At 47.0% G+C, this 26,813-nt stretch overlaps 1 protein-coding gene across 11 annotated transcripts in view; it reads right to left on the bottom strand.

Annotated features, from left to right (window-relative positions):
- The window catches only part of SDK2 (sidekick cell adhesion molecule 2), a 363,930-nt gene that overhangs the window by 271,848 nt on the left and 65,269 nt on the right, over positions 1-26,813 (bottom strand). Inside the window, exon 1 of one of the 11 annotated variants that reach the window (XM_083598510.1) lies at positions 7,764-8,411. The exons of the other annotated variants lie outside the window; for them this stretch is intronic. The gene's annotated coding sequence lies outside the window, so the exon portion shown is untranslated. Of the gene's footprint in view, positions 1-7,763; positions 8,412-26,813 lie in introns of those variants that run through there. 11 annotated transcript variants of the gene reach the window in all.

Here is a 26,813-nt window from a genome sequence, read left to right as displayed (position 1 = left end):
AAATGGAACAGTATGTAAGGATCCATGTTTGGGATTTGCTTCCAGAGGGTAACAGGAAGGTGATCACTTGGTGTATGGAATATTAAAGTAAGTGGGAGTTGAAAGGGGCATGGATTGACAGTTGTGGGAATTTTAGCAGTTGACAGCTGAGAGAGGGAAGAAGGTGGAAGGTAGAAGAAATTGGCTGAGTAGGGATGAGTGGTGGCTAACCTCTGGCCCTCCAGATGTTGTTGGACTACAACTTCCACCCATCCTTGACCATCCCTGGCCGTGCTGGGTAGGAAGGCCACGTCTGGCGACCAACGAATTCCCTACCCCTGGTTAGGAGATTAGCAGTTTCTAATCATCCCAGTAGTTGCATTCACCCCAGACTTCTGTTTACTGTTAATTTGCTTCCGATGTTCCTTAAATAAACACTCTGCTGTCAGCTCTGGGCAACTGCCAGTGAAACCCACACTTAACGGGATAGATACACCTACACGGTGCTATTAGCACAAACACATGTTGCTCTTAGCACAGTGCTTTTAGTGACAAACAAACAATAAACCAAAGCAGACTCCATAACTAACTAGCCTCTGACATACATCTCAGCACTGAAAACATCTGTGCACAAAAATTTATCTTGGAGTTCCTGTAACCTGCTCTGAGCCTCCAGGATAAGGCAGGAATAGAAATCCAGCTTCACAAATAAATTTGCAAAGCCTATGCCATGTTTTAGTGCAACAAGGCTCCCTACGGTGTTTCCCAGTGCTTCCCAGCTTACCCCCTGCCCTTAAATAGACCGCCACTGAGCACAGAGCTTGCCCAGTAATGGAATGCCTCCCTTCTGCCAGCTCCAGGGCCCACAATGCTTTGTCAGCTGCTTTAAATTGTTTATCCCCAGGTCTTGTTTATGAGCCGATAAAATCCATACCATTGTGAAGCTGGCTCCCTCTGCTCCTTCCCAAGGTTCCATGGGGGCTCAGCGGCATTTACAACACCAGGAGCTCTCCAGCTCTTCAGCCGGCCAATTACAAGCCTGGTGTGCATTCTGCAAAGAGGATGATTTTTTTGGGGGGAGGGTCATCTTCCTGGAGAAGCCTTGCACATAAATAACTCACCTTATTCCGAAGCCCGAAAATGCAGCTAATTGAAACTGGCAGGACAGAAGGTGGGGAGACCAACAGGAGGTGAAGCCAGAGCCAACTAATTCTCCTTTTGCTCCCATTCTCCTCCATGCAGCATTGTACAAGGGCAACTAAGGATAAGGAAGCTGATGGGCTGCATTTGGATTTACGAAGGCAGGCAGGTGGAGGCTGGTTGAAGGCAGGCTGAAGTGGGTGGGCCAGTGCCCCATTTGCCCGGATACACCAGCCTCCACTGTGTAAATGACAGGTTATAAACAGCAAACTATCTCCTATGAGATAGGTATCTAGATCTGAGTTAGGGACCCATAACGATAAGGAAAACATAGCCTGACTGCCTTGCTCTTCTTCCTAGAGAGCTCCCATGGGTGATCTGAGGCACATCCTGCTTGCATTAGGAAGCAACAAGTACAACCACCCCAATTTCAGTTGCAAGTGATGAAGGCCAACCCAGCCAAACTCATAGCAAGGTGACTCTTTAGGGACAGGTCAAACAGGGTTTTCTGATCTACCTAAGCTTACAACACCCTCATATTGATTAGAAAACCCAGGTAGAATGTGCCACTTCCACAACCTACAGGCTATCAGGTAGAGCAGCCTTCCCTGATCGAGTGTCCCTCCAGATCGGTTTGGACTACAACTCCCATCAGTTCCAACCAGCATGGCCAGGGATTATGGGTGTTGTAGTCCAAAAGCACTAGACGGGAGTAGGCTGAAGCAGAGGACTTAACACCAGGAGAGGGGGTGGGGAAAGAGAACAGATTCTTGCTTGTAACCTTGGAGGCTCACACGGACTCAGCTTGGGCATTCACTACTCAGAATTTGGGTTACAATGCATTGCTCAAGGGAAGCAAACATGGTGCTCCCTCCAGACGTTGGTGGACTCCACTCCCACCATCTGTCCCTGCTGGCCATGTTGGCTGGGGCTGATGGGATCTGGAGTCCAACAGTATTTGGAGAACACCATGTTGGCTATCCCTGCTGCAGCCCATCTCCTTGGAACCACTAGTCAACACTTAACTGCTTTGTAAGACAATGGGAAAAGCCCGCAATGACCTGTCTGAATAAGAGATTTGGGTCAGGGATAGGGAGGCTGCAGCCCTCCAGATGTTGCACAACTTCACCAGCCCAGCCAATTTTTAGGGATGATGGGAGCTGAAGTCCTGCAATACTAAAGAGGGCTGTGGGTTTGCCATACCTGATTTATGGAAATTCTCAATGTGAGGTTAGATGCCTTGACCATCCCCAAGTCCCCACCTACTAGCATGCGAGATATGGCCCTCACTCTCCTCACTGGTTCAATCCTGGCTTGCTACAAAGGGATGCTGGATGAGCCAGGCACGTTCCCTTGTCCTCCATGCATATACATATACGTGTGCACGTCTGTGGGCCCATTTTATTACATTTTCCCTAATTAATGTCTGTTTCCAGAACAAATGCTCAGCTACTGCAGGCCTCCCAACAGCCCTGGGGCTGGATTGTTAACGAGGATTTTAATTTGTTAATTAAAAGCAGGATGCCTTCGTAGCAAGCTGCTGCAGTACAGCCCACCTCTCGGAGGAGGCACAATGGAAAGAAGGGAATCAAGATACCTTCAAACATGCAGTGCATGAAATTTATGTCCAAACAAGAGTGGAGCCTGGCTAAGATCCAGGAGAGATAGGAGCTTGGATGGTTCTGCACCAGCGCCAGTCCTGGTCATTTAGCAGATGGGAATTTCCTCTCTCATGTACTGAGCCTGCGGGGAGCACCAAGCAGCCAATCCCTGAGTATTTATCACTGCTGAGAGACTTGGGGGGAGGGATTTTGCCTACTACCTGTAACATGGGGTGCTTCTAGACAGGACTTTATTGGTAGCATGCATAAACACATGGCTTATTGTAGCTGACAAACACTGCCATCAACACCAAAAGGCCAGCCCATGCTCTTTCGGCATTTAATTTGGATTTCCCTTAAAACATAGAAAACCCAAAAAGTAAAAACAACCTGTTACACATCCACAGTCCCTGTTGGTGTGAAAGTGCATTAGGGTATTGCTGTTTTTTATTTTGTTTTGTTTATCACATGCATTTTCACTTATTCCCGCATGCACCTCACAGAGGTTTAGACATTTCACCTTCCATTAAGACCAGACTAGAGCTGGACCTGATCAACGCAGTGTTGAAATACCTTAACCAGTTTAAGGAAGAAAGTTCTGCAAATCTGTTAGCATTGCAACCCAAGGAAAATGGGAGAATGCCTGCAACTCAAGGTAAGGCGATTTACCGTATTTTTTGCTCTATAAGACTCTCTTTTTCCCTCCTAAAAAGTAAGGGGAAATGTGTGTGCGTCTTATGGAGCGAATGGAGGCTGCGCAGCTATTCCAGAAGCCAGAACAGCAAGAGGGATTGCTGCTTTCACTGTGCAGCGATCCCTCTTGCTGTTCTGGCTTCTGAGATTCAGAATATTTTTTTCTTGTTTTCCTCCTCCAAAAACTACCGTATTTTTCGCCCTATAAGACGCACTTTTTCCCCTCCAAAAATGAAGGGGAAATGTGTGTGCGTCCTATGGGGCGAATGCAGGCTTTCGCTGAAGCCTGGAGAGCCGCAGCGCCAGCCCCACAAGGTCGGGGGACAGCGGGGAGGCGGAAAGCCGCCATCCCGCTGTCTCCCGATGTGGTTTGGAGGCTGACGGCGGGGAGACGCGTGCTTCTCCCCGCCGCCAGCCCTGCAAGCTCCAGGGACAGCGGGGAGGCGCAGCGCATCTTCCCGCTGTCCCCGGACCTGGTCTGCAGGCCGGCGGCGGGGAGAAGAGCGCTTCTCCCCGCTGCCTGCCCCACAAGCTCCGGGGACAGCTGGGAGGCGCAGCGCGTCTTCCCGCTGTCCCTGGACCTGGTCTGCAGGCGGGTGGCGGGGAGAAGAGCGCTTCTCCCCGCTGCCTGCCCCACAAGCTCCGGGGGCAGCTGGGAGGCGCAGCGCGTCTTCCCGCTGTCCCCGGACCTGGTCTGCAGGCGGGCGGTGGGGAGAAGAGCGCTTCTCCCCGCTGCCTGCCCCACAAGCCCCGGGGACAGCTGGGAGGCGCAGCGCATCTTCCCGCTGTCCCCGGACCTGGTCTGCAGGCGGGCGGTGGGGAGAAGAGCGCTTCTCCACGCTGCCTGCCCCGCAAGCGCCTGGGGGGGGGAATAAATTTTTTTCCCTTTATTTCCCCCCCAAAAAACTTGGTGCGTCCTATGGGCCGGTGCGTCCTATGGGGCGGAAAATACGGTAGGTGCGTCTTTTGGTCTGGTGCGTCTTATAGAGCGAAAAATACGGTAATTTTTCACTTTGAGTAAATGAAAGGTGGATATATGGTTTTGGTGGTAAGCCACTTTGGACACCCAACAGAAGATGCAAAAGAGGTTGTCTGAATGACATGCTCTTCCTTGTCCTTCCCTTCCAAGTCCCAAGGGGAGAGTGATGCCAAAACTCCACCCATGAACTACACTTGTCTGTGCATTATTTCCCGGTCTCTAACATCCTTTAAAAAGTCAATGCAGTACTCAATTCATTAAGACCTCTTCTATTCATTCAACTTGAGCTTTGCCTCATTTTTCTCGCCCACTCCACTGTGTTGAGATCATGATGGGTTTGGAGAAGCAAAAAAGGAGCTGAAGACCTTTTCAAAGGAGAGAGAATCTGATCCTGAAATCTCTCTTAACAGCTGAGGCTCAGGAGTGTTTATTGCTAGTAAAGGTGTAGGATGGTTACTGCCAGCTGATGCACAAATCTAATTCTAGCACCTTCTCAGCTATTCCATATCCTACTTGTAAGGAAGGCCTTACATTTTCTACATGTTTTCTGACATGGAAATGCAGCTTCATCAGAAAGCAACTTCAGACAGTCAGCTTGCAGGAGAAGCAAAGCATGAGTGACTTGTGCATCCTCTCTTCTCCCTTTCAGGTCCAAAACGGACGTGCCCCCACCCCAGCACCCCCGGGCTCTTGCAACGCGATCTCCCCACAAAAGATGAAACCAGAAGCGTGAGAAAAGGAAGCACTGAGTCAGCTGCGTTTTCCCTTTCGCTGCTACTATGGAATGTCTGAAGGAGCTCTAAATGAACCCAACTGTGTGTTGCCCTCTCCACTTCCAGCACTAGCTACATGGATGTGGTACTCTGGATCTGGTCATCATTAATGCACAAGATGGGAAAGGAAACCCCGCCATTACACAATTTCACATATATGCATGTATTTATCTTAGATTCCAATACTTAAGAGCATGGGTAGGCAAACTAAGGCCCGGGGCCAGATCCTGCCCAATCACCTTCTCAATCCGGCCCGCAGATGGTCCGGGAATCAGCATGTTTTTACATGAGTAGAATGTGTCCTTTTATTTAAAATGCATCTCTGGGTTATTTGTGGGGGATAGGAATTTGTTCATTCCCCTCCCCACCAAAAAAATATAGTCAGCCCCCCCCCCAAGGTCTGAGGGACAGTGGACCGGCCCCTTGCTGAAAAAGTTTGCTGACCCCTGCTTAAGAGGGTTGGTGGGGGTTGCTGTTGTTTGTTTTATTTATTACATTTATCTCCCACATTTCCTCCAAGGAGTTCAAGGTACCGTATGCACTTCATTTACTCCCCATTTTGTCCTCACAACAGCCCTGTGAGGTAGGTTTCAGCTGAGAGATGGTGACTGGCTCAAATGGGGTTCAAGTGGAGATTGAACCCTGGTCTCCTAGGTCCTAGTCCAGCACTCTAACCACTACACCACACTACCTCTCTTGTTTGGTATGTCATAAGAAGGCTAAGATAAGAAGAGCCCGGCTAGATCAGACCAAAGACCCATCTTTGTTCAATATACTGTTTCCTTTAAAATAAATAAATATTGGTTTTATTCATAACAAACAATATAAAATAAACATCAATACAATATCACAATGTGGGATTTCTCCAATCTCTTGACTTCCCTCTACCCTCTCCATGGTTCCATTATATTTATTATTCATGCATACATGTCCATACCTTATTTTCCATCTATATCTATACATATCTGATTCTGTAATCATAATACTGCAAATGTTTTTTAGAATCCTGCTGATGTATCAACTTGTATACAATGCTTTGATATACCGGTATATGCAATAAAAAAAATTCCTATTCATTTTTAAATTTGTTATTGTCCTGATTTCTGAGTCTGTTTCTAAATTCTAAATTCTGTTAGTTTAGCCATTTCTGCATATTCCATTAACTTAATTTGCCAATCTTTGCTTGGGGGTATTTCCCCCGAATGTACTGTTTCCCACCATGGCTGACCAGATGCCTCTGGGAAGCCCTGAAGCAGTACAACAACAACAACACAGTGCAACAACCACCAAGACAAAAACCAAGCAATAAGCCCAGTTAAAAACCAATAAATTGGCAATTCCTTTAGAGCCTCTGTGACACAGTGTCTGCAATGACCCAGCCGCCACCTTTTCCCTTCTCAAAAAAACCCCAAACAAATAAAAATAAAATCATTCGAAGGACAGCAATTCTGCCGGCCTTCAACAGCATTCTGTGGGAGACTAAGGGGATGAGGCAAATAATCCTTTTTGAGGGGATTCACCACAGAATGGCTTTTGAGACTGGCAGGAATACAGAAGCCACGTTGGTCATAGAACAGATGATGACTTTCAAGCACCAGCTTGAGAGCTGCCTCTTCCCATCTCCTTCCGCCTGCCCCCCGCCCTCCTACGTCAAAGGGAAAGGGAGCCTCTGTGGCGGCAAAAGCTTTGGCCCCCGGGCATATTTTGTTCATTCACATCTCTGGGCCTGGCCCCAAATCAATCTTCTCCATAGCTGCTGGAGCAGCCTTAATCCCAGCTGGCTAACAGAGTTCCATTCACTCGCTTGGGGATGTTGACACAAGCTGAGAAAGAGCCACTGTCTGTAGGAGCTGGGGAAAGCATAGAAGCGCCTATTGAGGCAGCTCCTCGCTCTGCTAGAGAAATGCCAGCCTTGCCCAGCCCACCACATTGGAAAAGCCAATATTTCCCCTTTCAAGAAGCCCCCCAACACACAGCACTTTTGTTCTGTTCCAACGGCCAAACTTGTCCCTCTGAGAGGAGAACATTTCTTCTCAGCCAGCCGCTGAGGGAAGCAGAGGAAAGGTTTCCTCTTCAGAAAATCACCTCAGAAAATCACTCTTTTTTTTATTCCCCTTACCATTTCAAATCTTTCTAGTCACTGTCACTACAGATAGGGCAGACAACTTGGTATGTTAAAAATGGATCTTTTGATGCACTGGATTTAAAAAATAAAATAAAAATATCGGATTACTTCTGAGGGGCTCAGGGGTAGCCTACAGGGTTTCCCCTCTATATCAATACAACAACAGTGTGAGAGAAGTTCGGTTGAAAGAAAAGTGTCTGGCCCAAAGTCACATGAATAAGCTTTGTGGTTAAGCAAGGGGGTGAATTCAGGCCTCTTTGGTGTTCATCTATCTAGGGCTGGATGCAGGGCCGGCCCAAGACATTTTGACACCTGAGGCAGACCACAAAATGGCGTCCCTCCCCTCCAGGGAAGGAGGAGTGAGAGAAGATGTACACCAGGAACAAGGATGGGACAAAGATCTACAGTGGGATCAAGGGAGAGAGAGTGAAGTTCTACCTCAGGAACAAGGCGGGAATCCAATTCGACCTTACCTGACTGTTGAAGCGAGAATCGAAGATGGATGCAAGGGGGGGGGGAGACCTGCGTTTAATCATGTCAGGCAGGTGCACAGCTCAGGAGACTCCAAAGGGCACTCCACTATTTCCTCTCTAGGGGTTGGAGGAGACCTGCATTGCCTCCTATTTGCCACTGTGGAGGCGGCATGGGGCGGGTGCTGCCGAGGAGGAGGCATATCCAGCCTCCAAGCACACAGCCATCATTGCCACTGGACAAGCAGGCGATGCACCCCTTGGAGGCCAGATCTGTTGCCCCTGTGGATCATGTCTCCTGAAATGGTCGCGTCATCTTGCCTGGCGGCAAGTCAGCATGTCAAGTCCAAAGTTCAAACTCGGGGGGGGGGGGAGTCAATCAATCTATGCAGCCAAAGGTCAGGAAACAACAGTCCAGGGTCAGCCCAAGTACTGAAGTCCAGCAGTCAAGACACAGTCCAGAATCAAACCCGAAGCACAGGCCCATATAGGTCCAGGAACTTCCAAGCCCAAGGCCCATCAACCCGGGCAGCTGAACAGACACAACACCTCAGCTCTGCTTCTCCTTTGTACTTGGCTTGCTGATTGCAGTCTCTGGGCTTGATGAGGCAGGTGACCCTCACCTGTTCTGAGCCGACTCCAGCTGAGGAATCACATACAGTGGTACCTCTGGTTGCGAACGGGATCCGTTCCAGAGACCCATTTGCAACATGAAAGGAGCGCAACCCGCAGCGGTGCATCTGCACGGGTTGCAATTCGCCGCTTCTGCGTGTGACGTCATTTTGCACATCTGCGCATGTGGCGAAACCCAGAAGTAACCCTTTCCGGTACTTCCGGGTTGCTGTGGGACGTAACTTGAAAGGACATAACATGAAGCGGACGTAACATGAGGTACAGTATGACTATATATCTTCCCAGAGCTAGTGAGCCCCACATGGCCAGCTAGGGAGCTGGGCTGTGGGCCCTTGCCTGTCTCAGCCTCCTAGAGCGTCACTCCCGCAGCTCCCTACGCCTCAGAGCCCATCCATGGAGACAGGGGCCCCTCTGGCTCTGGTCCTGCTGCTCTGGTTCCCACCCCTCACCATCCTATATCATCCTATGAGTACTTCCTTTCCCCGTCCCCTGCTCCACCCCTTGCCAGTATCTTCTTCCCGTCATCCTGCCAATTCTTAACAATGAATGGACCAGCAGCAGACTTCTGTGGATGTTAGCACAGTGCCGTCCAACTTCACCATGCTCCACCACTGCCACTGGGACCCACACCTTTTTCTACATTCTCATCTCCCCCCTCCCTTCCTCACAATCCTCCACCCCCCCCCTCTCTCTCTCTGGCCTTCTTTGCTGTTGAGATAGCAGCAGCAGCGCTGGTGGTTTCTCCACCACCTCTGGCACCTGAGCTCTGAGAAAGGGCCAAAGGCATCCTTCTGCCAGGAGAATGCCTGGGACATCAATGATTTGCCACTGTGACTTAAGCTTTAAAGAAGAAAGAAGGAAACCTTTAAAAGTCTTTGTAGTGAAGGCATTTTCCTAGCTGCTTTGCCCAGATTGCAGACCCTCCAAGTATCCCTATTTTCCAGGGATAGTCCTGGATTTACAGAAGACATCCTGGTTTCTGATTTGATGAATGCTTGATGTGTTGTTGTTGTTGTTGTTAGCTGCCCAGGGTCTCCTTTGACTGGACTTAACTGTCCAGGGGTCCTTTACCTTTTTTTACCTGCATATACTTATGGATAGCAATAACCCGTGCTTTCACCACCTCATAAGCTTCATGCGGATTATCTTCGAATATCTCTGGAGGTCTTTTTTGTTTTGTTTTATAAATATTAAATCAGCTTCGTGACTTTTTTTGTGTGTGTGGCTAGAGAGTCCAGAACTTCTAAATGTGCATGTATACACACAGGAACAACAGAAGCAACAAAGCTAATCAATCATTGTTCCACTGCTGCTCTGCTGCCAGGTTAACTTGGCCTACACAGTCCTAAAATTATGATAAGAAGGGAAGTTTATAGATCCTTTGTTTCCACAGCCAGTACAGATAATGATCCTAGATCAGGGGTAGGCAACCTAAGGCCCAGGGGCCGGATGCGGCCTAGTCGCCTTCTAAATCGCTAGTGTTGAAGTAAGCTTTGACTGCCAGTCCAGTTGGAGTCTGCATATGAAATGGGATGGGATGCCATGTTGTCCTTAGGCTAAGGCAGCAAATTGTCTTGAGCCAACCCAAGCATTTTTTAAAAGAATCACAAACTTTCAGCCTTTCCCCCATCAACATATTTAAATACAAACATACCAAAAGAACAGGAGGATAATGTTCCTAGTTTCAGTCCTTTCACCGCCAGCTCATTCAACCCCTACTAGTGCTGCCCACATCCACAAACACATCTAGCTAAACCTTCATGCACATACATAACCATGTGCCAACAGAGCGGGAAGAGTTTCGATTCCTTAGATCATATTATTCCAGTTTTGCCACTCTCTTCAGAGTTACCTAGCTTCTCTGAGCCACAACAGTTATTTCACTAACTTTTGGCAGCTAGAACTCCAAACCAAGGATTAAGACAAGGCTCCTCAGTAAAGACTTCCTGGTAATTTTGAAATGAGCCCGGTTTATGAGATTTACACACTGCATTGAAGATTTATTTCCATTAATAACATCTTTTCACATCTGATCCAGCTGTTTGAAATCATACCAACCTCAGCTTGATTAAATGCTACTTGAAGTCACCTTTTAAAAAAATATAAAACCCGCACGTAATTATTTATTAAGTATGTAGCTTGTGTCTGATTAGTGTGCAGTGACATCTGAACTATTCAAAATGTCAACAGCGCTTAATAGCGCCTACGAATGAAACCCTATGCTCTGCGTCGTGCGGCGCCAATCACCCAATCACAAGCGAGCAAGCAAGCAAGCAGGTAACAAATGAAGATGCACGTACAAGTAATGAAGCTGTGTCTGAAACAAAAAAAGTAGCTGCTTCACAAGCCACACTTTTAAAATGAACAAGTGAGAAACAACATTTCAAGTTGAAATTTCAGAAAGCACTGAAACTTAGGAACATGCACCTTCCATGCTCATTCACCAACATCGTTCGGTGAGGGGCAAACCTATCAACAACATTCCTTTGAAGCGATTCATCCATTCTCCCACTGCAAGACTGATTCTGTAGCTAAGGTTTGGATCGTCATACCTTGAACTACCATCAGGTAAAGGGAAGCTGCTGACAGCTGCTTTCTGGGGCCTTTGCAGCCAAGAGCAAAGAGGTCATTTGCCAGAGAGAAACACAGCTGCATGGATGGATGAGCATGGCTCATCTTCTTCTTCTTGCTTGACATAGGAAGTTGTGCCTCTTCCACCTTTCCTTGGAAAACAAAACTACAGAGCACGTACCAGCTCTTAGTCTGAAGAGGGCTGGCTCCCTTGTAGCTTCCCCCCGTAGATAGGTGTACATGAGAAGTTCCCAAGGGGACAGCAGGCCACAGCCTGATGCTTCATCTTCATTTGCCGCTTGTCAGCTCGTGTGGTCTTTTCTCAGCCACCCCCGCCAACGCTCCGTGCTCTCCCCCCCCCCCACCTCCCAGCATGCCGCCAATGTTATAAATCCACATTTTCAGCACAAACCCACTTGTCAGGCCACATCAGTGCACACGGATGACGGAGACTGGCCTGTTCCTCAGCACGACCAGACGTCCTTCCTAATCAATCAGTCCCAACAGCAGCTAGGTGGAAGCGAAACAAGAGGACAAGGCGACTGGGGTTGGGAGGTGGGAGGAGGAAGAGGGAGAGTCACTTTGTCATCACAGTCACTGCAGAAAACAGGGGGTTAGCAGGTTGGGCGGCAGCACCTCTCAAAACTCACAGTGTTCAAGTTTGGTGTGCCTGGTCTTTTCTGAACACACACAGGCATCATGCAGTGATGGACAGTGGAGTGGTACAATCAAACACAAAGGCAGACAACTGGGGAGATGGATGGACTAAATTCTCTATTTTTATTTGTGTTAAATCTGTGTCCTTCCGTACCCAGGAGATTTAAGGTGTGCACACCCAGTTAGAAAAATATTGACATTGGAACAACCTCTCACTATGATGTATCATACCAAACAGAAAGGTCTTGTGGGGCGGGGGAGAGAAACAGCACTCTGAAAATCACATTAGGACTGTCCTTCAAAATAGGATGGAGTGCAAGCAATCACGATCTTGCAAATACTTGTCAGACCCTACAATCGTGTCAGGCAGCACCTCACAAAAAGTTGCTTTATACAGAGTCAGACCATCTAGCTCAGTATTATTCCCTGTACTGACTGACAGCAGCTCTCCAGGGTTTCAGACGCAAGTCCTTTCCCCCCAAAGTCCACCACAAAACATTTCAGGTGGTGATTCCCAGAAGAGCTTGTTAAAGGTATTCCTGCAAGGATTGGAGAGCCATAGGAACCAGAACTACAGGGGTCTCATGCTCAGCTGCACATGGAGGAAATCAAGGCAGCTGAGACCCAAGCAGACACTAAACACCTCTCAGAGAATACATGGGAGCATACTGGAGCAAAGGAACAGTTTCCCTGCAGAGTAGTGGTGTATCACTGAGCAAAACCACTTTTCCTCTTTTGAATTAGAGAATTCACTCTAATAAACAGGATGGTCCATTTGAGAACGAGAGAGTTATTTGAGGTTGTTCTTACAAGACTGACCATCCCTTCCCTTCTTGGGAAACATGAACTTAGCAGGGTATAATTTCACTGAACCTTTCACTTTCTATTGGACAGAATGCTTAATCTCAATGCCCAGATGACCCCTTTTCCTCTTCTCGTAATAATAATAAAACAAATAATCATCGTAGGAGGCCTGTACACTGGATAATGCCTTTCCAAACTCATTTGTCTCCAGTTAATAGTTCTCTTGAAGCAAATGAAAGGACAGAGTGGAAGCCAAACTGGGAGAAGCGAGGGATACTGGTGGGCAGTGGATGATGGAGAATGATCCTTGGAGGAGCCTCAGCACAGTGCAGACTTTCTGAATTCAAGTATTCCCCACTCCCACCCCCTGTAGCCATGAAAAAGAGATTATAAGAAACACATAGCATGGGCTGCCAAAAAGGAGTGGCCCCTTTGCTGGTGGTAAGGCGTGCTGAAGAACTGGTGCCCAGTGGGGGAGTGAATGAGACACTCCATGGATCTGCCCCACCAGAACAAAAATCCTTGAAAGGCTGGCACTAAAAAGCAACGTAGAGGCTTTGGGTCCATTAGAGGACAAAATACCAAAACAAACTCTGGGTACTGAAATCAGTACCTAATACAAATAATACATTGACTCGTGGTACTGTGCACTGAGGTTGCCAAAGACCCCATCATACCCTGAGGTCCAGCGCCAAGGGCCTTCTGGCGGTTCCCTCACTGCAAGAAGCCAAGTTACAGGGAACCAGGCAGAGGGCCTTCTCAGTGGTAGCACCCGCCCTGTGGAACGCCCTCCCACCAGATGTCAAAGAGAACAACAACTACCAGACTTTTCGAAGACATCTGACGCTTTTAATGCTTGATGCATTACTGTATTTTAATATTGGAATAATACTGTATTTTAATTTTGTTGGAAGCTGCCCAGAGTGGCTGGGGAAGCCCAGCCAGATGGGCCAGGGGCCGGGGTATAAATAAATTATTATTATTATTATTATTATTATTATTATTATTATTATTATTATTATTCCTCTCGGGACTATGAATTTGGAGTCATAAAAACAGCAGGACACACAATCTAGGGTGATGAGATGCAGGGGTGATAGCCAAAAGGTCTGGACACTACCCAGATGTTGGCTTGCACAGAGAGATAGGCGTGGGGAACTCAATGTTACATGCCCAAGCCATTGTCTCATGCAGCTGGGGACTCTTAAGAACAAAAGAGGCAAGACGAGCAAATTATGCTCATTTTCAAGACACATTTTGAATTTCATTACAGGGTTTATTTTGTTGGAAAGGTGTGTATGTGTGCATTATCGACCATATGCTAATTTGGTTATATGATGCCCTCTGCCATGCCTGCTCAAGGAAGGCCTGATTCCATTTGGGATGCATGGCAACTCTAAATGAGCATGGCCAAGGGAACTCACCATTTCTTACCTGGCGTAATAAGCAACAACATTTGCGCTCCCGGCTCTGTGCGAAGGGTATTGAACCAGCCCCCCTGCCAGCTGCTGGACTTACTCTCATTTTTGGAAAGACAAGCAACAAGGCTGCTGTTTGTGTGTTCGCAGCTCCGTGGGGCAGACGTGTTTTACGGCGGACACCTCCTTTCACCTACCCCTCGGTCAAACCTGTCACAAGGAGAGGTGGTGGTGCTGGGGGCGGGTGGGGAAGAGTCCTAGGAAGAGCATCACAGTTTGCTGCCTGGAGACATAAACAGTCCATGCTCTCCAAAGCAGAAGAACTGCAAAGTTAGATTTTAAAATTCACCTGGCTGATACAAGGAGAGAAAGCCAGCTGCTGCAAGAATATGGCAGAGAGCTCTGGGAGCTCTCCTCACACCCAGACTGTTGGAATTAATGAGCTCAGAGGGTAGCGAGGGGGGCGGAGGTGTGGGTTGGCCAGTTGATTGGTGCAACCCACGTGCGGAGCCTAACCTTGATTCTCCGTGTGTGCGGATCTGTTTCAGGGAGTGTTTTTGAATGCCCTAGAGCTGCCCCTCCACATTTGCTGAGCCAGGAGTTACGCATTCACAGCTCAGGTTAGCGGGTCGGTGGTGAACGCACCTGCCAGAAGATGATGGTTTAAAAATAGCACCCTTTACCTGTTGTTATCTCAGATATTCAGTGAGCTAATAAGGCACCTTGGGGGTGACTGGGAGAGAGGGGAGGATGGAGCAGAAGAACCGATGGATCATGAAAGTTTAAAACAGGAGGTTTGCGGGAGGCCTCTCCTGCATGGCCCCAGGTGCGGCAAAGTCTATTTCCACATATTTAAAAGGCACAATCAGATGGCTACAAGGAGTTTACACTCAGGGCTGTGAACCCACTCAGGTCTGACCAGTTCAGCAGAAGCAAAAATAACAACACCTTCACATTTTCTCTTCCCATTCCTACCCATACCTGTCTGTATCTCCCCCCCCCCCCCGCCAAATCACATTGAAAGAGAAGGTAAGGCACCTCTGCTGTGAGCCCAGGAGCCCAGGTGGAATGTCTCCTCTCCCAAGCAGGATGTCAGGAATCCCCACCACCACCGAACGCAGAAATGAAAGAAGTAATGGAACGAGAGTGGAAATATCTTACTGCCTGACTCTGCCAATAAATAATAGATTTATAATTGCCACTGGGTTTCAGGGGGTGGGAGGGATAATGGGAAAGTGAGCTCCAGGAGGTTACAGTCTAGTGGGCTGAATTATGGGAAGGACTTGACAAACTCAGAGAAGAGGTAGCATCATCAGCTGCCTGGCATCGTTCCCTGTGTCACAAACACAGCGTCTTAAGATAAAGCAGCAAGTTACTTGGCTTACTCACGGGCCGAGTTCTGCTATCTCCTTACATTCTCCCTGGGAGGATTTATTTGGAAAGAAGATAGCAGGCAGCTGCCCTCTGCCCCAAATCAGCTCTTGTACCAGGTGCAATGTTGACAACAACTGGCAAGCGAGCTGAACTCGCCCCCTTCAAAAGGATTCATCGGACTCCCTGCCCTGCTTCATGGTTTTGTTTTTTTCCTTGTTAAGATGCTCGCTCTCCCCCATTTATAAGAAGCAACTGGGTTATGGAAGAAAAAAGAGCAAGTGGAGAAAGCAAATAGGGAGGCGTATTTCTCCTTTTTTTCATAATGTAAGAACCTGGGATCACCCGCTGAAATTGACTGGTGGAAGATGAAAGTCAAAAGGATGCACACATTCTGCGTTAGTTGCACTAGTTTGAATTGCGATGACTGCCAGCTGAGATGGCTTTAAAGGGTGGCGAGACAAATTCATGAAGGATAAGGCTATCCATGTCTACTTGTCATGATGGAGATATATTACATCTAGGATCAGAGACACCTCTGAATACCACACAGTGGGGGACATGTGCAGGAGAGGACTATTGCCTTATGTACTGTTGGTGAGTTTTCCACAGGCATCTGGTTGTTAGCCTGGGAAAGGGATGCTGGAGTAGATGGGATTTTGGCTTGATCCAGCAGAATTGTTCATGTGTTCCTAAGGGTCAGAGGGAGGAAAGCTCTACAAAGTGAGATTGAGCCCCAGAGCGATCCCGCACTGTTGCACCAGGCTCCAGAGAACATGCTCACTTCAAGTAGGGCAGCTAACTAAATTTGAGGTGATGCCCAGCTGTCTGGTGGGCTACACTTGGCTTGGCAGGTATTTATTCCCCATGCAAAGTAAAGACAAAGTGAGCACCTCAGCTCTATGCAGGAAGTGCCATCAGCCAAGCCAACAACAGCAATAAGCAGGAGATAGCTTGCAATGTAAACACTCATCTTGGAGTCCTTTGTAATAGCACGGAGGGTGGTATCCAGCTGAACAGATTCAATAATGCAGGGATTTCTGCTTGTGCAATAGAACTTCTACTTCCTCATCTCTCTCCATGTGCTCCTATGCCCTCGTGTGCTCTGGCTTCCATCACAGTGTCCCGTTGTGTGAGAAACAGTTTTAGTCATGCTGGCCACATAACCCAGAAAGCTGTCTGTGGACAAATGCCAGCTCCCTCAGCCTGAAAAGCGAGATGAGCGAGGCACCCCATAGTCGCCTTCTAGTGGACTTAACCATCCAGGGGGCCTTCACCTTACCTTTACCCCAAATCTTCTCCGGATGGTTAGGGGAACCCCCAGAACAGATTTAGAGGACATGTAAGGAGAGAAGGAGGAGAAGTTCCATTGTGCAAGTAGAAATCCTTAAACTAGTCTATTCCACTGTCACAACAGCTCTTACCATTAGAAAATTTCCCCCGAATGCTTAGTAGGAATCTCCTTTCTTTTAATTTGAATCCACTGATTTGGGTCGTACCCTCCGGAGCAGCAGAAAACAAGCATGCTCCATCTTGCACGTGACAGCCCTTCAGAAATTTGAAGGTGGCAATCATATCACCTCTCGGTCTTCTCTTCTTCAGGGTAGACATACCTGGCTCCCTCCAGAAGAGAACATAAGAAAAGACCCTCTGGATCAAGCCAAGGGTTCCCCTGAGCAACATCCTGTTCTCACAGTGGCCAACCAGAAGCCCTCAAGAAATCAGTGCTCTCCCCACCTATGATGCCCTGGGACTGGTATTCAGAGACACACTGCCTCTGTCACTGGACTCAGAAGATAGCCATAAATGGTGCAGTTTTAAAGAAGCTGCTGGCCCCTGCTGCATGGCAGAGCCATAGAGAGAGAGTGCCAAAGATACACTGAGAATAGAAGGCATATGATTCCCCGACTCCCACACAAGATTATGACACACGCTGTTGATAAAACACAAATATACTCTGCACACCTAAATGCAGCCACAGGAAACGCTCAGAGGAAATGCAGACAGCACAGAATCATGCTGCCACATAAAATATCCACAACACAGGGAAGGGAGGAAGTGGCTATTCAAAAGACACACAAGCTAGGCAATTAACACTGCCTTGCAACCTTATTCCAGCATCCTCTAATGAATGCCCTTTGCTACCTATTAGTAGCCTGGCCAGTCAAAATGTGTTCAGAAACTTTGCTCCCTTGCAGGCCTTGTTTAATCCTTGACCTCTTTCCATGCACGCTCGCACGCACACGGACACCTCACTCAATTAATCAATAACATTGTCCTAACTAGCAGCCCTGGACACCTTCTGCCTTAAACTTCTTAAAAGATTATAAATTCCCTCAGACAGACCAGACACAGATACTTATGGCTCCTCGGTCTCTGGGCCGCTCTTAGGTCTCTTGTGACTCACTCCGATGAGTGACTCAATGTCAGTAACGCTCCAGCAGAGAGAGAGAGAAACAGACAGAAGGGAGACAGCTTTCAGGAGCAGTTCCAACAGCAAGGAAGGACCCCGAGGGAAGGAATTGCACTTTAGGTGGTGACTTGCAAGGTAAGAAGAGAGACCAAGGTGAGATCCAGGTGCACACAAACAGGTGAAGTCTGCAGAAGCCAAAGAGGCAGCTGCTGCATTTCCAAATGCTGCCTAGTCAGTAGCGGATTTCTAAAAAAAGAGAAGTCCTGGGCTCCAGCATGCGTCAACAAGACATATGGCTTTGACATGCCCCCCCAACCCCAAATATACGGGTTGCAGTGAATGGCTCTGAGCATTCCAGTACTGAAGCAGGTACTGCTTCTGCACCTGGGGTGAAGAATCTATGGTCCTCCAGATATTCCTGGAGTCTAACTCCCATCAGCCACAGTCAGGGGAGATGGGAGATGTAGTCCAACAGCACTGGGAGAGCCACAGGTTCCCCATCGCTGCTAAATGCAGTGGTACCTTGGGTTAAGTACTTAATTCATTCCAGAGGTCCGTTCTAAACCTGAAACTGTTCTTAACCTGAGGTACCACTTTAGCTAATGGGGCCTCCCGCTGCTGCCACGCCACTGCCATCCTATTTCTGTTCTCATCCTGAAGCAAAGTTCTTAACCCGAGGTACTATTTCTGGGTTAGCGGAGTCTGTAACCTGAAGCGTATGTAACCCGAGGTACCACTGTAGTCTCAACTACTCTCTCATAGCTATTATTCCTATTCCAGAGGTGAGTCTCAAAACAGCCCTTATGACTAGTCCTCCATGCCTGAAACAGAGCACATAATCTCATACACTCCAAATATTTCTCTGATGAAAACAGGGACGTCCTATTTCATAATAATAATAATAATAATAATAATAATAATAATAATAATAATAATAATTTTATTATTTATACCCCACTGATTGGACTGGGTTGCCCCAGCCACTCTCAGCGGCTTCCAAAAGACATAGAAACATAATAAAACATTAAACACTTAAAAACTTCCCTATACAGGGCTGCCTTCAGATGTCTTCTGAAGGTTGTACAGTTACTTATCTCCTTGGCTCGGTGGGTCACATGTCTCCAGACCCTCCAACATTTATCCGATGAAAATAGGGCCGACCTAAGGAAAAGAGGGACATTCTGGGATCAAATCAGAAACCGGGATGGCTTCTGTAAATCCGGGACTGTGCCTGACTAATTAGGACACTTAGAGGGTCTGCAATCTTGCCTCGTGATATCTAGTGGTTATCTTTGAAGCCCTGACTCTGAAGTCATGGGACAGGGAGAGGCTTGAAGTCTCCTTACTCTTCCTAACCCTTCTCCTTTTTTTTTTTTTAACATGTCTTGCTTTACTGTAGTGTAGAGTAAAACAGGGGACAAATATGAGAGCAAACAGGAATTAGACTGGGAAAAGAAGTGGTGAAGAAGCTGCTATATACTGAGTCAGGTTATTTGTTCATCCAGTCCAGTATTGTTGACCATGTCTGGTCTCCAGGGTTTTAGAAGGGACATTTCATTCTGGAGATGGTGGGGACTGAATTGAGGATCTGTAAAGTAGATGATAGGGGATGCGGGTGGCACTGTGGGTTAAACCACAGAGACTAGGACTTGCCGATCAGAAGGTCGGTGGTTCAAATCCCCGCGACGGGGTGAGCTCCCATTGCTCGGTCCCTGCTCCTGCCAACCTAGCAGTTCAAAAGCATGTCAAAGTGCAAGTAGATAAAAAGGAACCGCTCCGGCAGGAAGGTAAACAGTATTTCCGTGCACTGCTCTGGTTCGCGGCTTAGTCATGCTGGCCACATGATCCGGAAGCTGTACACCGGATCCCTCAGCCAATAAAGCGAGATGAGCACCGCAACCCCAGAGTCGTCTGTGACTGGACCTAACAGTCAGGGGTCCCTTCACCTTTACCTTTAAAGTAGATGATCTACAACAGTGGTCAGCAAACTTTTTCAGCAGGGGGCTGGTCCACTGTCCCTCAGAACTTGTGGGGGGCCAGACTATATTTTGGAAAAAAAATATGAACGAATTCCTATGCCCCACAAATAACCCAGAGATGCATTTTAAATAAAAGCACACATTCTACTCATGTAAAAACACGCTGGTTCCCGGACTGTCTGTGGGCTGGATTTAGAAGGCAATTGGGCCGAATCCAGCCCTGGGGCCTTAGTTTGCCTACCCATGATCTACAACAGAGGTAACACCCTTGCTTGTAAGCTCCACTCACATGTAATTTATAAAAGTGTGTGTGTGTGTGTGTGTGTTCCTACCTTTCCCACAATCTCAAATCAGCTGATTCTCGGCAAAATTATATATTCCTTTCCAGAACATTAAGGGCTCATCTGCAGGTCGACTTGCCCTGCTGCTTTCTCCCAGGGAAACCTGTTGTTTACCACTGGATCAGAGGAAACATCAGTCGGATTTTCTCCATATTGACATTTGCTCCAATTTAGCACTACACAGTGGGTTTTCCGTGGCAAAGGGAAAACTGTTTGGACCTGTGATTAGAAAGCACTGGACAAACAGAAAACCACTTAGCTGCACTTTTCTAGTGGAAGTGGACGAGCCCTCAGGCTTGCATTTTGTAGGATCAGCCACCTTTCGGCATGAAATCAGAGTTAACAGTCTTGTCACCTGAAATCATCTCTGCTATGTTAATTTCTCTGGGTACCTACTCATATAAATACAAAGTGTGATGCACAGGTCAAGCTCCTATCAGGCATTATTATGAACAAGTGTAGCAGAGAGACAGGGACTGTGCATTCCTAGCTTCCATGTGCTCATAACGAAGTCTATTTTTTGTGTGTCGCAAAACATATACCGCACCAATGTTCCGCGTCTGATGCACAGAGGAATTATGGGAACAGCAGGTGCGATGTGGTGGTAAGAATGCAGCGGGGATAGTATGAAAGATCAGAGAAATTTGGGTGAGAATCACTGCCCAATGGATGACCTTGGATCAGCCACTTTAAGCTTAAACCTACCTCTCAAGAGTTGCTATGAAGATATCCCACCCCTCTCCAAACACGTGCAACCCTAAAAGACTTGGAGGAAGGTTGGGATACAAATGTGATAGACAGACAAAGATCGCTGATGAACTTCCCCCCACTGCACTTGGGAACACAACTTTTCAAAACTGGCTAAGCCCTTCTTCCTGTAGCTGGGGAAGCCCAGCCAGATGGGCGGGGTATAAATATATTATTATTATTATTATTATTATTATTATTATTATTATTATTATTAGCTGTGAATTGTCGGGTGGGCAGGAAAGTGCTCACCTGGATCAGCTCCCATTTTGCAATTTTTAACAGACAGCCTCATAAGCATCCAGTGGAGGTTTTGCCCCTATGTTGCTCAATTTCTGGTTTGCCCACCTGTTCTCCTTCATCATGCTGCAGCTGCTACAAGGTTGCAAATTGTCTGGGAATGGGCAGAGGAGGAATGATGGAGACAGCCTCCCCATCCTGACCCTTCCAGGTTGGAGGAAGAGGAAGACAGTATAGATTTCCAACAGGAGATTGAGGGAGGTAGCAGCTCAGAAGCAGATGAGGGGAAAAGTTGGGAAGTCATGGGAGAGCCAGAACAACACCTGGCTGACACGTTGTCATTAGAAAGCAGTCCAGACCCTCCATCTCCCAGAACCCGGCAAGCCTTAAAAGTAGGAGAGCAAAGAGCTCAAAGACAGTGGCCACGTAGCAGGACCCGTACAGGAGATAATGAAAATGATGAATGAGGAAGTGGGAGAGATGGGGGATGGAGATTCACTCAGGACAACGCCATTATCCAAGAGGCTGGGTTCTATAGCCTGTCTCTGTAAAGATTGAAATAAAAAAGGACTGTAAGAAACTTTTCCTTGTCTTTATACTTTCCTGGGCAACCAGCCGGGAGCTGCTGGCAGCATCCTGACACAACTTTACCAGGTTGTGGGGGAATCACACATCCCCATTCGAGAGTGGTATGTTGGTTAGGCCCTTCCTCACATCTCCATGCCACAGAGAAAGTACAAGTGTAAATACCCAAGGCCCCACCTGGGAAAGATCCAGGCAAACGGAGATAAGGTGCTTTTGGCCTCAGTAGAAGAACTACCATTTATCTTGGCCTGAGTTCTCTGTTGCCTGCCCAGAGGGGTAAGAAAAGAGTGACAGTCTACGTGATGCTTGTTAAAGATGATAGGGAATGTCAGGCGACGGAGAGCTAAAAGCCATGATGGAGGATAGGTCATGTCGACAGCTATAAGCTTTCTCAGGAATGACCAAAGTGGCCGAGAACATGAGCAACTTTCGATGCCCTTCACTTAGCACAGCCTTCACTAACCTGCTGCCATCTAAATGTTTTGGACTACAATTCCCATCAGCAGCATACCCCACCCCAAGAGGAAACCAGGTTGGCAAAAGCTGACCTGATAGCACAAAGATATTTAGGTTGTTTTCAGTCGTTTGTAGACTTCAAATCCTGCCAAGAGCTTTTGTCCCACGGACATTCATGCTTCGATGAGATGCCCCAAATGTAGGCTGGGTTTAACCATGCAACTTCTGATACACTGATCTGCTTCTTATAACTTGCAGAAGTCCTAAACAGACTGAAGTCCCCTTCTCTAAATCATGATTCATAGGGGTCATAGAATTATCTTTCTCAACAGCGATGTGGGTGTTTATGGCAGCGACTGTTGCCCTAGAGATTACACCATCATCATTCAGATCCCTTCTCAAAGCCCACCTCCATCCCAAAGCCTCCATCATGAAGCTTCAGGCCAGCTCTTTGGCTGAAACGAAGTCTACATGTGTATAACTGCATTCAATCTCATCCACACATTTTTAGTCTTGCCTCTTCCATTCAATTGTTTTCTTGGCCATGCATCTTGTCCTTCTGCTATCTCCCCACGTTACCAGTGCATAGATTGCAAACTGCTGGGGAGCAGGGACCCTTTTTATGACAATTGTCTTACGCCAGTAATATTTTTCCTGCCTGTTCTTATTTTCCATTTTCCATTTTGTACTTTACTGCTTTGAGCACCTTTTGTTGAAAGGTGGAATACTACATAATCATCATCATCATCATTGACTGTAATAAAAGCAGTTTACAAGAAATATTAGAGTTGCCAAAACTGCCAAAATTTAACAAATACAGTGGTACCTCGGGTTACATACGCTTCAGGTTACATACGCTTCAGGTTACAGACTCCGCTAACCCAGAAATAGTACCTCGGGTTAAGAACTTTGCTTCAGGATGAGAATAGAAATCGCGCGGCGGCGGCAGCAGGAGGCCCCATTAACTAAAGTGGTGCTTCAGGTTAAGAATAGTTTCAGGTTAAGAACGGACCTCCGGAATGAATTAAGTACTTAACCCGAGGTACTACTGTACATATAAAAACAACAATAGCGGTAAGACAGACAAGATAGATGGGCATAGGATTCTGAAGTTGATATGCCACTTCACTGTACCATTTGAGAAACCGAGGCATACTGCGCTGATGGTCAGTGCAGAGCCCAGGGAAGGCTTTGCCAATGATGCCAGCAAGGCAGGACTTTGGGGTAGAAGTCTGGGGTCTTGCTCCACAGGATGAGCAGGAGGGCTGGCTCCTTACCATATTCTGAAAGAAGTGATGGGACACATTAAAGTTCATCTTCAGAGAGGGGTGGGGTAGTATGGCAAAGGCAATTAAGCCCAGGGTCTAAAATTACCTAACTGCTCGCTCTCAAGAGAGGTGGTGAGATATCTGGCAGACTATTCAGTCTACAGCTAAAAGGGTAAGATGGTGGTGACCCTTATTTACTCAGCTCTGTAAAAGTTTGGATGTATATGGTCGGGAAGCGTGAGCGTACGTGTCTTTGCATTCCTCGTTTCATCCCAAGCCATCCCTAAAGCAGGGGATTCCCACTCGTCTCCGCCGCACACTTGCTGAAATTTTGCTCTGAAAACAGCCCAGTTGTCATTTTCACATTAGCTTGTTTTATAGCTAAAAATGATTTCTGCCTGGCTGCCAAATTACAAGAAAATGTTGCTTCATGCTGAGCGAATCCATTCTGACATGTAAATCAAAGGCATATTTTTCTCCCAGAAAGAAACCACAGAAGGGCTTCCATCTCCTCTTCTTATTCAGACTCCATATCCCCATATTTATGCCCTTATGTTTAAAAATAATAGGAGTCGGGCCTCCTAATAGCCTGGGGGAGAATCAAAATGTCCCGATGAACAGAAGGTCAAACGAAAGACAGTGCTGAAATGCGCGGAGGGAAGCCTTGACATTTGCCAGTTACCTGATTGCCAGTGGTGAGCACCCCTTGTCCTCAGATAACCAAGATGGAAAGACCTGGAAACACAACACACCTCCATGCGAGCTGCACATCCGCCTCTTGGTCTCTTATCTTAAAGGACCCTTGCCTTTTAAGGTAGAATGGGCGCAGGGAAAACGGCTTAGGAAAGCCACATAGTGCAGTGGAATAGGAACATAGGAGATTGCCTTATATTGAATCACATCACTGGTCCATCTAACTCAGTATCATCTTCCCTGAGTAGCAGTGGTCCTCTAGGGTTTCAGACAGGGGTCTCTCCAAGCTCTACCTGGAGATGCTGAGGAATGAACCTGCACATAAAGCAAATGTTCTGCCACTGAGCCATAGCCATGGTATAACCTCCAACATTTCTCTGACAAAAATAGGGACATCCTATTTCATTACTATTATTAATATTAACTTTATACAGTGGTATCTTGGTTCTCAAACTTAATCCATTCTGGAAGTCTGTTCCAAAACCAAAGCGTTCCAAAACCAAGGCACACTTTCCCATAGAAAGTAATGCAAAATGGATTAATCCGTTCCAGACTTTTAAAAACAACCCCTAAAACAGCAATTTAACATGAATTTTACTATCTAACGAGACCATTGATCCAGAAAATGAAAGCAATAATCAATGTACTACAGTCACACAATCAATCAATCAATCAGTAGCCAAACTGGGTTCCACACAGTCACAAAAACGAAACAAAAAAGCCGCAAAAACAAAAATGCAAAAGAAATAGCAAAAACAGACAGAGCTCAGCGTGGCAATCAAAACGGAAGTGTGGCACTAAAATTGGAAGCGTAACACGCAAAATGGAGCACGTTCAGCTTCTGAAAAAAGTTCGCAAATTGGAACACTTACTTCCAGGTTTGCAGTGTTTGGGTTCCAAGTTGTTTGAATACCAAGGTGTTTGAGAACCAAGGTACCACTGTACCTTGTTCATCTGACTGGGTTGCCCCAGCCCCTCTGGGGGGCTTCCAACATACGTATATCGAAACATAACAAAACATTAAACATTTTAAAACTTCCCTATACAGGGCTGCCTTCAGATGTCATCTAAAGGTTGTCTAGTTACTTATCTCCTTAGCTTTGTGGGCCAGATAACTCCATAGCCTCCAACATTTCTCTGATTAAAATAGGGGTGTCCTGGACATTCCAGGATCAAATCAGAAAGCAGGATGGTTTCTGTAAATCCGGACTGTCCCTGAAAAATAGCAACACTTGGAAGAGTCTGCCATGGCTCTTCCCCATTTTAAAATTTGTTGCATGTACAGCTCTCTTCGTCCAATATAGGGATTGACAGCGGCAACAGAGGAAGGGCAAGATAACAAGCTTTTAAACTTTATTATTTCTAGACACACAACACAATGGTCCAAAGTAAGCAATGCTGGCAGAGGTAATGGCTGTGGCAGGATACCAGAGCAGGAAATGGTCAACCCTTTCCTTAATCCATATTAACATGGCTAATATGGGACTGAATAATATTTCAGTTAAATTGAATTTAGAGGGACCTGGCTATATCATTCCTTGCTGCTCAAGTGTACTCTATGGCCTATGCAAAAATCGCAACGCAGCATCTCGCATGGAAAGGTGCAACCCATTGCATTTTCTGGCTTTGTTTCTCTTGTAACGGTAGCTATTGCAATTTCAGCCTGGTTTAGAACAATGAAGGTTCACTTCTGGTTCACAGGGAAAGAAGGGAGTACTGCTGAATTGCATGTAAGACGAGACGGTTAATGGTTGGATCTGGTATCCATATCTTAACAGTAGATGGGAAACATTAAACGGAATAGCTCATCATATGCACGGAAAATAGAAGAAGGGGAAATTAGAGTAAACATTATGTTGGTCTGTGCTTATTACTTGACATTGAAAATTTAAATAAAAGTACATTCATTTCCATGCTTACTTGGAAGCAATCCACTCCCGTGCTTACCAGATTCTCCAATTCTATTTATCTGCTTCAGAGCAGCTGCCCTTTGCATTGACTAGGACTCTGCAGGTCTAACTGCCACATAAGCAGCCTGCCCATTACTCAATGCTAGACTAGATGTAACAAGGGAATTCTATGTCTGAAACTCCCGTCACTCCAAGAATAAGCTGCGGACATTGGGTAAGGGCTGTGTCGTGGGGTGGGGTGGGGCGTATTTTAAGCCAGTGTGGTGTAGTGGTTAAGAGCAGTGGACTCGTAATCTGGTGAACCGGGTTCGCTTCCCTGCTCCTCCATATGCAGCTGCTGGGTGACCTTGGGCCAGTCACACTTCTCTGAAGTCTCTCAGCCTCACTCACCTCAAAGAGTGTTTGTTGTGGGGAAGGAAGGGAAAGGAGCATGTTAGCCGTTTTGAGACTCCTTAGGGTAATGATAAAGTGGGATATCAAATCCAAACTCCTCCTCCTCCTCCTCCTCCTCCTCCTCCTCCTCCTCCTCCTCCTCTTCTTCTTCTCCTCCTCCTCCTCCTCCTCCTCCTCACAGGCCATAATTTTCCAATGCAAATTGTCCTCTGCTCAGCCATGGAGGAGAAAGCCCACACTGCACCTTAAACAAGCTGCGTATGTTACCTGGCTGTTCCTATTGCCAGCTGATGCACCGATGCAAAGCACGGTGGTGTACTCACGCAAACTCTGGTTACTGCAACCTATACACTTCTATACACTTGGTTTCCCAGCCAGTAATCACAGCTTGGCCAGTTTGGGGACTCATAGCAAACTATGGTTGCTGCAAACCAGGAAAGGGACGAGGGAATCAAAGCACCAGAGGAGAAGACAGAGAGCACCAACTTGCAGAATACTTCTGACCTCAGAAACATGCTTTAGGGAGGGTTGGGAACACGGTGCCTGATTAAAACTGAACCAATGTTTAACATGC

This window comes from Podarcis filfolensis (assembly GCF_964270895.1).
Source record: "Podarcis filfolensis genome assembly, chromosome: 2".
NCBI lineage: Eukaryota > Metazoa > Chordata > Lepidosauria > Squamata > Lacertidae > Podarcis > Podarcis filfolensis.
This window is presented reverse-complemented; position numbering and strand designations above follow the sequence as displayed.